General features: G+C 36.8%; 1 long non-coding RNA gene across 4 annotated transcripts; it reads right to left on the bottom strand.

Annotated features, from left to right (window-relative positions):
• Positions 1-710: 710 nt before the first annotated feature.
• On the bottom strand, positions 711-11637 carry LOC109243258. 4 transcript variants are annotated; one of them, XR_002070529.1, is made up of 6 exons: positions 11457-11637; positions 8194-8516; positions 8019-8102; positions 7879-7940; positions 7596-7685; positions 711-975 (listed from the first exon to the last, which is right to left on the bottom strand). It is a non-coding gene; the product is annotated as an uncharacterized LOC109243258 (long non-coding RNA). The 4 variants fall into 4 exon arrangements; XR_002070530.1 differs by lacking the exon at positions 711-975 and adding an exon at positions 6980-7433; XR_002070528.1 differs by lacking the exon at positions 711-975 and having other exon boundaries at positions 6980-7685.
• Positions 11638-12242: the final 605 nt, after the last annotated feature.

Here is a 12242-nt window from a genome sequence, read left to right as displayed (position 1 = left end):
CTACTGAGTAGTAGGTCGTCGTTTTTTCACCTTTTGAGCCAAGTGTTTTCCACGTAAAAATCTATGTGTTCTTTATTTTATGTACTTATTATTCCGCAAACAGTAGAGTTAGTACACCAAGAAGAACCAGGTTCTTCTAGAGCGAAAAATTGGGTACCACACAAATCACCCCCCCTCTTGTGTGGTATTGACGTATAAAACATCACGCAGGATCCGCTGGTGGTACTACTGGGATAGCTATGGGACACCCTCCTCCCCTACCTCGGGCCGGTGCCCTCCCCCGGCCTCTGCCTCGGCCTCTCGCAACGGGGGGAGCAGCTCCTCCCAGTTCTGGAAAATCAGCCGTGCGTGTCCTCACCATCTGTGAGAGAATAGGAGAGGGAAATTTTAGTATACCAACCACTGCACGATAGGAATGAATAAAGAGTAGTTTTTCCTAACACCCTATTGCCTCTCAAAGATAAATACAGACGTCTCCGTACCGATCTGCAAGACTCTATTAGGTTTGCCCGTAACTTGTGAGACCTACGTGAACCTAGTGCTCTGATACCATGTCGTCATGACCCATTTCCAAAATAGATCGTGATTGCGCCCAATACCATTGTCAGGCAAGCCAACCCGGAAATATAATTAAACTCTCATTTTTACCTTTACCAAAATAAGTGCGAGAATTCATTAAGTTAAAATCAAACCAAGAATGAACAGTAATAAGTCAGAAATAGTTTTACAACTCCCCAAAATAATAATCTACCAACGTGTGTGCCAAGACCTGGTGTCACAAGTAATGGGTGACTAGTAGAATATACAAAAGAAATAAACTATCCTACTGTCCATGAAGGATTATACAGCAAAAATAAAGGAAGACTCCATCAAGCTGCTGAAGGGCACAGGAAAGGGGCTGCTCATCATGGAAGTCTCGATCAATAAATCAGGGGCGCGCACCAGATTGATAACCAGATACACCTACCTCAGATCCTGTAAAATTAAGTACAGAAGTGTAGTATGAGTACATAAACAATATGTACCCAGTAAGTATCCCATCTAATCTCGAATAAGTAGAGACGAGAAGTCGACTTGACACTTACTAGGTTTAAATAATATAACAAAGTGTTCTGCTAGGCAAGATAGTTACAAATAATCAACAGTGTGTAGCAAGAGGTAATGAGTCGTGTCCTTAACAATTTTACAGATAACCGTACACATTTCAAGTATTTAGCAGAACAAGTCGTGGATAAGATTTCACATATATATATATATATATATATATATATATATATATATATATATATATATATATATATATACATACATACATACATACATACATATATATATGTATGTATGTATCATGCGCACATTATGCCGAGGTCGACGGCCCGATCCAATAGAAAATAAATTGTGCACTGCCAGAGGGTCGAATGGCGCGAACCATAGATGCATCTATTTCTACCTAGGCGATCGGCCCGATCCACAAATGTCAATTTATATCAAGCAACACATGAATGCGCATTTACTTCCAAGTAAAATTCATACAAGTACCCAACAAGTGTATACATTCGCTTATATTCCTTTCCAAATCTCTAGCATAACCTAAGTGGTCACATTAGCAAGAAAGAATAGAGACATTCACAAATATGGCATGATACGGGTCCTAGACTACCCGGACAATTAACATAATAGTAGCTACGCACGGACTCTCGTCACCTAGTACGTACGTAGCCCCCGCATTTAGTAGCAAATCACTCAATTATTACACCTATGGGAACAATTCCCTCTTACAAGGTTAGAAAGGAGACTCACCTCGCTCCAAAGTGCACTTCCAATGCCAAAAATGAGCCCGAATCCTCAATTTGGAGCCGAACGATTCGAAACCAGATAAACGAGGTAGGAACTAGTCAATACAAGCTTACAAGATCATATTCTAACTATTTAAGCAATTTCTCACCCTTAAACACCAATTTCCTAAAATTCGACCCCGGGACCACGTGCCCGGATTCCGAGATTTTTCAAGGGAATTTGTTTTTCATAACCCAAGGATCAATAATATATGATTTCTAGTTCATTTCCTAACAAATTTTGTGGTCAAATTCAACTCTTGTCAAAACCCTAGGCTTTTGCTCTAACCCCATGATTTCACCTTAATACTAGTGCTTAATCTACCTAAAACATAAATATTAAACTAGAGATAGGTAGAACATACTTACCTCAACATGCTAGGTGAAGGTCTTCTCTCAAAGCTCTAAAATCGCCCAATGGAGGAGTGAAATATGGCAAAAATGGACTTAGAACCCGTAATAAATGAACTCACTGCCTCAGTGATTTCCGCATCTACAGTCAGGGGACCGCATCTGCGGTCCCGCTTCTGCGAGGAAGAAACCGCATCTGCGAAAAGGAGTCAAGCGGGCTGGGACCGCTTCTGCGGTCTTGAAGCAGCTTCTACGACTTGGGAGCCGCTTTTGCAGTTCCTGGCCTGGCCTGCCCTAGGCCGCATCTATGGTGGGAGGACCGCTTCTGCGGTCTCGCACCTGCGGTCCACCAATCGCAGGTGCGGTTATGACAGAAGCAGCAGCTTCAGCACTTCTCAAAAATTTCAACTTCACTCGAGCCTCGTCCGATTGACACTCGGGGCTCCCGGGCCCCGCCCGAACATACCGACAAGTATAAAATCACGAAACGGACCTACTCGAACCTTCGGAACGCCTGAAATAACGCTAAATCTAAGAATCACCCCCTAAAACCAATTGAATCAAACTTATGAACTTCAAGTTCTTAATTTTCCTCTAACGGGACAAAACGCCCTTAAACTACTCGGATTGACACCAAATTTTACGGGAAATGCTTAAATGTTATGCCGGACCTGTACCGGACTTCGGAACCAAGATACGAGCCTAATACCCATGAAATCAATCATTAATTAGTTTTCTTTAAATCCTTAATATTTCAGATTAACAATTTCTAATAAAATTCATTACTCGGGCTAGGGGCCTCGAAATTCGATTCCGGGCATACGCCCAGGTCCCATATTTTCCTACGGACCCTCCGGGACCGTCAAATCGCGAATCCGGGTCCGTTTGCTCAAAATGTTGACCGAAGTCAAACTTAGCCTTTTAAGAAAATCCTAAGGAGTCAAATGTGCATATTTCAATCCAAACTCTTCCAAATCCCGAACCAACCACCCCCGCAAGTCGTAAATTAGCTAAGGCAAGCGCGGGAAGTTTTATTTAAGGGAACGGGGTTCTAAAAGGCGAAACGACCAGTTGCGTCGTTACACCAGGAGTTGTCAAGATATTGCTCCCTTACTTTCACAGATTTGCCAGTGTTACGTCTTATATAAATTGGGTATAAGTCCTTTCCTTTTCTTGTATCGTCGGAAAACTCTTTGGATACTTAAATTTGCATTCTCTTTTTTTTATTCATACTAGAATTTGTAGGATTCAAATAACCACAAGGCTCATGCATCATATGTTTAATAACAAGCTTATGTAAGCAAGAGTTTGCATCAGGATCAGGTAGGTCAGCAGAGACAAACTTGTCATAAGCTTCAGGTGTCAATAATTTATTGTCATCAGTAAGTATAATAAGAAAATGAGCATGTGGAAGACCTCGTTTTTGAAATTCTATAGTGTACATAAAAGCTGAAACTTTTCCAAATATGTTTGTTTTTAAAATATCTGTTTTCATCTCTTTTACCTTCGCTCTAAATACTCGACTAACTAAATCGAGCCTATTTTGAGTTTCGTCTATTGCGAGAAAATGCTCTTTTATTTCTGGCCAAGCGGGATTGCATGTCATGGTCAAAAATATATCAGGTTTTCCAAAGTGTTGCACTAACGCAATAGCATCCATGTAAGGCCCCGTGAATTTTTTTCTACTCAAAACCCGAATCTCGTAGTGCCAAGTTAGGATCAATTATTGGAATCTCGTAGTGCCAAGTTCGGACCCTTAGAGCTGATCTATGCATTTAAAAATCAAAAACCAAAGCTTTCCGGAAGGGTGCAAAAATGCGGTCCAGAATGCGGTCTCATACCAGGTATGCGGACCGCAAATCTGCCGCAAAGTGAGTCAGTGGGTTAGCTAATTTGAGGTTAAGAATGCGGTCCATTATGCGATCGCACAACCGATATGCGGACCGCATAATCGTCGCATAAATTCCTTGGGATTTTGTGAAGGTCAGCTCTGCGGTGCATTATGCGACCTCATAACGGGTTTGCGGACCACATTTCCGTCGCATACCCAAACAGAATGTTCAGGTTTTGGGAGCCTTTTTGCGGTCCAATATGCGGCCCGCATTTCCACTTTGCGATTGCAAATGCGACCGCAGATTCGACTCGGGGCTCCAATTTTCTAATTTTTAACCCAACGCCCCTATCGTTATATTGGGTATTATAGCTCGTTTTGAGCATTTTCTGGACATTTCTAGAGTGAGGGAGAGGGGTCTAAGTGAGAGAAAGTTCTCCCTATCAAATTACTCCATAGAATCTTGCTAAATCCTTGAAGCTAATCAAGTGAAGGCTCCTAAATCTTCATCCCAAGAGGTAAGGCTCCATCACCTCAGCTCATATTTGTATACTTAGCTATATGGGGTCCTTAGGGAAGTAATTCATGGGTATAAAAATGAATCTCTTGCATGCATACCACACCATAGCATTGGAAAGTAGTAAATTAAAAAGATGGCAATTGGGGGTATAGAATGATAGAAATTCCTCTCAAAGGGGGCCTAAGATCATAATGCACCTCAAAGTGTTCGATATTATGCTTGAACCAAGCTAGAATCTCAACCTCGTCTCTAATTTTCGGTTTAATTTGTAATTCTTGCATCATAGATCGAAGTGATAAGAATTCCGGAATTTGTAAAGAGTAAGGAAAGCTATATTGAGGTATGTATGGCTAAAACCTCCTTTTATTAGAAATTGAGCTCCGTTGGCGTTTACGAAGGTGTGGTGAGATTTGAATTGGTTGGTGTACTGATTATTGTTTCACATTGATTGATTTGCAATTTATATGCACATATACATGAAAGATGTGCCCCAAACGTGAGTAATGTACTATTCTTGATATTTAATGAAGTATGAAGTATGCAATCATGTGTTGAAATGCGTGGGCTATAAGCCAAAGATCAAAACTGAGAATTTCCATGCTAATCGTGTGAACACTTACATGTGCTTGCAACTTGAATTATTTTCGTATGTGCCTATGATCATAACTTGCAAGGTGAATATTGAAAAAGGAAAATGATGAGATAAGTGTGGACCAAAGTGCCCATGAATTGAATTGATACATGAAAGATAATTGATTCAAGTGAGATGATTAATGAGAAAGAAACCACGCCTATCGGGCCGTGATCGAACACCATGCCGCGCACATGGTGGTGATGTGCTGATATTGAACTCCGGATAAGGGAAATGAAATAGTGATTGAGATATATGCCTCCAATGAGGCAACCTAGCCGGTCGGGTCGTGATCGGACTTCCCTCAGGATAGCGGTGGTATCGAGAACAGTGATGAACGTGTGAAAGAAATGCCCCCAAACTAAGTTATGGGAATTATGTGAATGATTCTATGACTTGCATATTTGATCCACCTATGTGATTTACTTGTCATTGCTCGGTAGTTCTTTCTAGTAAAATGGTGTTAAGTTATACATACTAGTACTATTCTATGGTACTAACGTCCCTTTTGCCGGGGACGCTATATTTTTTTTAATGAATGTAGGTGGCTCCGTAGCAGATAGTGTTGATCGTGTGTAGTGGAGCATTCTCCTTCTCAAAGATCTTGGTGAGCCCCTTTCTCCTTCAAGGGGCTACATTGCACATCTCTTGCCTTTTTGGACTTTCACTTTTGAGGTATAGCCGGGGCCTTGTTGCCGGCGTTGTCACATTTATCTTTTGTTTCCTTAGAGGCTCCGTAGACATACATGTGGGTCAGATGTGGGTGTCGGATGGGTGTGCGAGCTATGTTGTAATTCTATACTTATGTTGCCTATGAATTATAACTCTATGGGAACTTTGGAAACTAACTTATCTACAGTTTAATGTTATGATCTAAAATGAACTAAAAATGTCGAATATACTATCTTCCATTGTTGAATGAATGAAAGCATGGTCCCCGTATGCGTATTGAGTTCGGTAGGTAGTGTTTGGTAAGGCTTGCTCAGTTAGGGTCACTCGATTGAGCGCCAGTCGCGCCTCCCGAGGTTGGGGCATGACAATCCATATAACCTGACGCATATCTCTCGGACCACCTGTAAAACTTGTCGATAGAAAGTTCTGTTTTCCTATCTTAGAAGATTCTCTTTCACCAAGCCGTAGGATATCAAGAATTCCTTGTTACATCAATCCGAAATAAATCTTGGTTAAATGAGGCAAAATCTGACCTCTGAGTTTCTACTTTTATGAACTCATCAACTGAGTATTGTTGAAACAATCTGCCAGAGTGTAAAACTTCTTTCTCTTCATTATCTCTCATTTGAAGTTTGTAACAATAATATTCCCGACAAGAAACAGTATCCCTTTTTCATTTTCCCTTTTCCAGAACTTCAGCTTCCATATCAAGTATTCCATCAATTGAACACATATTAAATAAAGTTGGAAGTTGTTATTTTTCGTAGTAAGCTCTCTTGTTTCTCAATTTATTCCCAGGTTGTGCAACCTTTTGAATACCAGAATGCCATCCGTTTTGACCGTAAGGTAGTAAAAGCGGATACTGCAAAGGGTCATAGCAACCGTAATAGTAATTTACCAGCTGGCTCTTGTTACTTTGAGTGTAAATTCGAATATGAGGTCCAGAAGTGTTATTGTTTGTTTCTTGTTCTAGCCATAATGCCGTTACGTCCTACACGGTTGGTAGGTTATATATTCGTTGATCTAATCCAGAACCACTCCTCAATGCAATATAAAAGTTTGATTATTCTGGAATATGTATTAGAGATTTCAAAAAAATACAGTAGGGATTTATCTTTAGCATATCCATTAACTTCTCAACAACTGATTGTCTAAGTATACCTGAGGAAGTCATTCGATTCAACATTTTAGTATTATCATCATAAAAATACAGTTGTAAATTTCTTGGCTGTCGATTTGGTGGAATTAAATCATTTATGTAGTGATACATTTATCCTTATACTCTAAATGTGTAAATACCATGGTTTCCTTTTGCTAGCGCCTTGTCATAGTTCACTCCAAGTAAAGCAGACGCAAAGATGTTATTGTACATTCTAAAGTAAGTACGAAAGTGCTCAAATTCTTCAGTATATAGTTCAGCAGGCATTTCATGTGATGTCAACTTAACCGAAGCGTTGCTACAACAAAATCCTGGAGGCTCATACTCAAATTTTTTGGCACCACAGTACTGGCAGTTCGGAACCTTTTTTAGAGCAACATAGTCACATTGTTGCTCTTTAGTAGCCAGGCATACCTTTCTGGTCCGGTTATTAGCTGAATATGTAAAAGTATCATTAGGGGAAAAATTGGATCACTAAGGAACATGTATGGTAGATATTATTGTAACATGAGGTATGCGTAGACACTCATGGTTTACAGTAATATACCGTTAACATGCCACTGGCAACAAAGTATAATATAAAGGCTTAAGTTTACCTGTTTCATGAATGGTAGGAGCATCACATATACTCTTCCCTTTTTTTAAATTAACCCGCAATTTAGGTACATGAGCTTCGAGGCTGGCAGCTGGCAAACAAAATTGTCAAGATGTTTAAAACCGTACAATGAAGCCTGAGTAGGTACAGAACTGATCAGGAAAGAGCACAAAGTATTTATGTATTTTTAGCTTATAGACACATTTAAGATAACTAACATATAATATTATTCCTGTGAAGAGAGTAGAAATGAATGTCTATATAAGATCAAAATTGAGGAAAACCTTTATTTTAACGGCCGACGGCTCTGCATCGTGTCCCTCGCAAGGTACACCAGATGTCGAACCTAATGTACAAAAAATTTTAATTAATATATTAAAGTACAATAAATATAAAGTGAAACAATATACTTTCTGTTACTTACCAAGTTCAAACACAGACAAATAGTCAGTAACATTCTTTTCTTTGTCAGAATCGATTGCTGCCCCGTCAAATGCAGATATATCAACTAATAGAGGAAGCAAAACACATTTAGCATTAGAAAATAATATGTAAACACTATCATCAAAGCAACACATATTTTCATGTAAGAACTATACCTTCTTTTCATTTCGTACCTTCGTTACCAACAGAAGATGGTTCGTGTATCGTGAGAGTTCTTTGCCAACGCAAGTTCGCCCCAGCTTGGAACAATGACTCTTCTTCAGTGTAATCAATCAATACGTGCTGTTTTTTTTTTTTTTTTTGCTTCAAGTTCTTTTAATCATCGCTGTGATAGAAGCGACTCTTTTTTATCAACTGGTTATTGTTTGTACAGGTCATGTCTCCTAAGCTTGGTTTTAGACATTGTTTCTGCTGAGTACCGGCACTTCTTTTTTGGTGGACAGCTAGTTGGCGCTTTGGTTTTATTGTCTGTCGACATCTGCAATTTAAACGATTTAAATAAAACTACCTCCAGCTAGGTAACTAATCTTTCAGAAGAAATCCAGGACAATCTTATCATACTACCTCCAAGCATTGATAGTCAAGGTTAAGAAACAAAATCTAGACTTACTTTGAATCATTTTATTGTTATAAAATTTCTTGATCCTTATTTCGTATTCAGTAGTCTCCATTTAAATTTTATTTCGTATTATTTTGCCAATTAGTTTTCGAAAAGCTGAAAATTTGCAAGGTATTTTGTTTTTCTTTTTTAAAAAAATGAATCATATCAAGAAAATTCCAGCCTATTTGGAATATACAGAAAAAAATTTTATGTTGGCATACTTACTCTATAACTAAGTAGAGAAAAGATATTACAAATATTGCAACATGGTAGACATAACGGGGAGATATGATTATTTATTTCCTACCGGAGAATAAAGGATAATCTTCTATTACACAATTCACTAACTCAGTAACTTCATATCGGATCTAAGACAGTGGAATATGCGTTGTATTGAAGAGGCAATGTATGACCTTTGACGAATGCATTTCAACTTAGATTTTAGATCAATATATTCATATGGTCCTTCATTGGTATGTCTGATGAAATTTTCTACGTAGGCTGGTGTCTGATTGGTATTTTCACTGTTTGCTTCTGGTTTAAATTTTAACTTTATCACTTGGCCAAGAGGTTCTTGCTACTGTAGCAACAAATATCATGTGAACGATTTTTTCAGATTTCTATTATATAGAAAAGGAAAGATGGTCGACCAAGGATATATATGTCATTTCAAAAAAATTCCTACATTATTTGTAATTCTTAAATGCAAAGTGTCATTGATACACGTAGACCCCACATTCCCATAACCATAACACTCCTTTAAATTTTTCATGATTAGATTACTTTTGCAGGGAGTAGTGCATGCAAATACTCATTTGTAACGTTCTTTTTCCCATTAAGTTTACACAGAGAAAGTAAACTTAACTTTTAAATAATAGAGAAACAAAAAGAAATATCGGTAAATATTTACAAGATTTTCGTATTTAACCATACTGTTAAAGCAATTATAAATTAAAATTAAAAAGTTTTCATCTATCCACACTATTTGAAGGCGATTTCAATCTAGAAATTTCATATTCAAAAATAATTTTAAAAAGTATAGTTTATTAAATCTAAAAGTTAATTTAAGTGATGAGATTTGTTCATACTTTATTAGGGGACTATGTGTTATATGCTTAATTGATGTGAAAATTTAATCTACATGATTTGAACTTATTCTTCCCTACTAAGTTTTCAAGTATCAATGAATTATCCTAAACATCATTTGATATAATTTTATAGTGTTCCGTTATGAAAATTAACATATGATAAATCTGTAGAAAAACAAAAATATTTCTCTTATCTCCTTAATTAAGAAAAAATTAAAAGCCCAATAATAATTTATATCGACTTCTATTGAATGTTTAATACCTTATCACCAATTAACATCATTTAAACGAGTTATAATAAAATATAATTTGAACTACTATATTGAATCACTACCATTTATATCAGGTTAATATTTGTTTAGTGCCTTTGGTTTTCTTTGTTTGAAGTAGTAAATTGCGTCTTTAGGGATGCAAGTCCCCTTGGAAGTTCTTTTTATTTACAGTACTAAATATTTCTCTTGATTTTGTTATATACAAGACATGAAATAAAATCATGGTAATTTTTTTTCATATTTTAGCGTATTGTAAAGAATAATGTTGTTCATGTTAACTTTCATCAAGTAGCTGATTGTTCCCACTGTTAAAACTATTGCGAACCCAATTTAGATGTATTCAAGAATAGTTTACAGATAGATTGGTTAAAAAAAAGCTTCTTATTCTATAAAATTTGTTAATATAGATGACACCTGTAGGTTTAATGTATACTCTTATAAAATATTCAAATACATCGGGAAAATAATACCATTAAAATTAAATTTTCAATTTGATTTTTTTAATGTTTGATATGGATGTTAAAAATGAGTATTATAGCACGTAGTTATTTTATGTTAATTGGAGCAACTTAAACAGATTATAATTTATAGTTTAATTTTAAGTAAATTATTAAAATAAATAAATTATAAATTGTGATTACCAATATCATCATCTATCCGTGATTAAATGAATATAACAAGGATCGATTTATTCATCAAAAAATTAATTGACTAAGAGTACAATGTTGGGCCCGTATACGGGCCTTTCCTCATCTAGTACATCAATAAAGTTCTTAGAGGATATTATACACGCCTAAACAAGCAAAAGGCAGAAGCTAGTTTGATCATGTCAAGTTTTCTCAATTTATTTAATAATGACTGATATTAAAGATGATATTTTTTTGTTAGTTCATGATGATTATGATGTTTCTTAATTTACTTTAGCCTCTGAATGGATAAATTCTCCAGTTTGATCCTACGTTCAAGGTTTCATATAGCCGTCCTTAAAAGTAAGCTCACGACATTGATATTGATAGAGGCGGAAAAACAAACAGCTTGTGGGCATCGGTAAAGTACTCACTCGGGCACAAACAAAGAGACACGCAACCATTCAAGAAGAATCTTATCATACAGTGGTGCTTACCTTTCGATGCCTCGATACCCAAAGTTTTACCTTCGGACGCGGCTATTTTGAAGCAAAATAAAATAAATATTTTCTTTGGAAATCTATCCCACACACTTTTGCAATTTCAGTGATCATATGAGTTTTATTAGAAGTGTACCAATTCAATCTGTACAAGATGTAATCAAATTTGACCATAATACATTGAGGAACCCAAAGAAAGACCCTTCAGTGGTCTATTCAATAACCAACAGAACCACAAACAATTTCAACTATATAGATATATGCTCAATAAAAACCGAAAAAACAGAAAGCAAAGCAAACAGAAAAAGGGCAATATTACAGAAAGACTCACCAGAAATATTGATATTCACAGAAAAGAATCCCGGAAAGAAATCGAGAATTGTTGGAGAAGAAGTACAGCAAGGAAAGACGATAGAGCAGAGAAAACTACGATTGGAGAAGAAGCGCAGTGGGGAAAGACGATGAAACAGAGTAAATAAGATGAAATCTGGTGATTAACGCTTGAAATATGGTGCTATGCCTAGTTATCACAGTGAAGCCTACTCAGCAAAGTTAACGCACGTGTCTTTTTTGAGAAAAGAGAGAAAACACGGTGTCGGCAAGCAGTGATGTCGGCGGTATCCAGCTTGCTTTAGGGCTCTTCTATAATAGTAATATATAAGAATATATTTTGATTCCAGGAAAATACAGAAAAGCTCCAAACCATGTTAACTTAAACAAAACCATGCAACCAATAATATCTTGACCAAGAACCCCATTTTTTAGAAAAAACGTCCTTTAACTTTAAAGAATTTCAAGATGTCTCAATTTAATTTTTTACTATTATATTTATAAGAAACATGTTTCAAGCCTAACTGACTTGTGTTTTGAGCTTAGACAGATTCATCTAACTCTCAGCTACATACCAGTTTACTATATACCCATATACCGAATAAATATAATTCTTAACTATAGCATACTATACAGGTACGAATAGCACCAAAAGAAAACACAACAAATAAACGAGAAAAAGCTATAGCAGAGTGTTTTCCATCTTCTTCTCTTAGCTTTTTGTTGAGATGTATTTTGAGAGGGCAAGAGACGCAGATGAGGAAGAATGAAGACGAATGCTGGTATC

This window comes from Nicotiana attenuata, unplaced genomic scaffold, assembly GCF_001879085.1.
Source record: "Nicotiana attenuata strain UT unplaced genomic scaffold, NIATTr2, whole genome shotgun sequence".
NCBI classification, from domain to species: Eukaryota; Viridiplantae; Streptophyta; class Magnoliopsida; order Solanales; family Solanaceae; genus Nicotiana; species Nicotiana attenuata.
The sequence above is the reverse complement of the archived record's forward strand: the minus strand, read 5'-3'. Positions and strand labels throughout refer to the sequence as shown.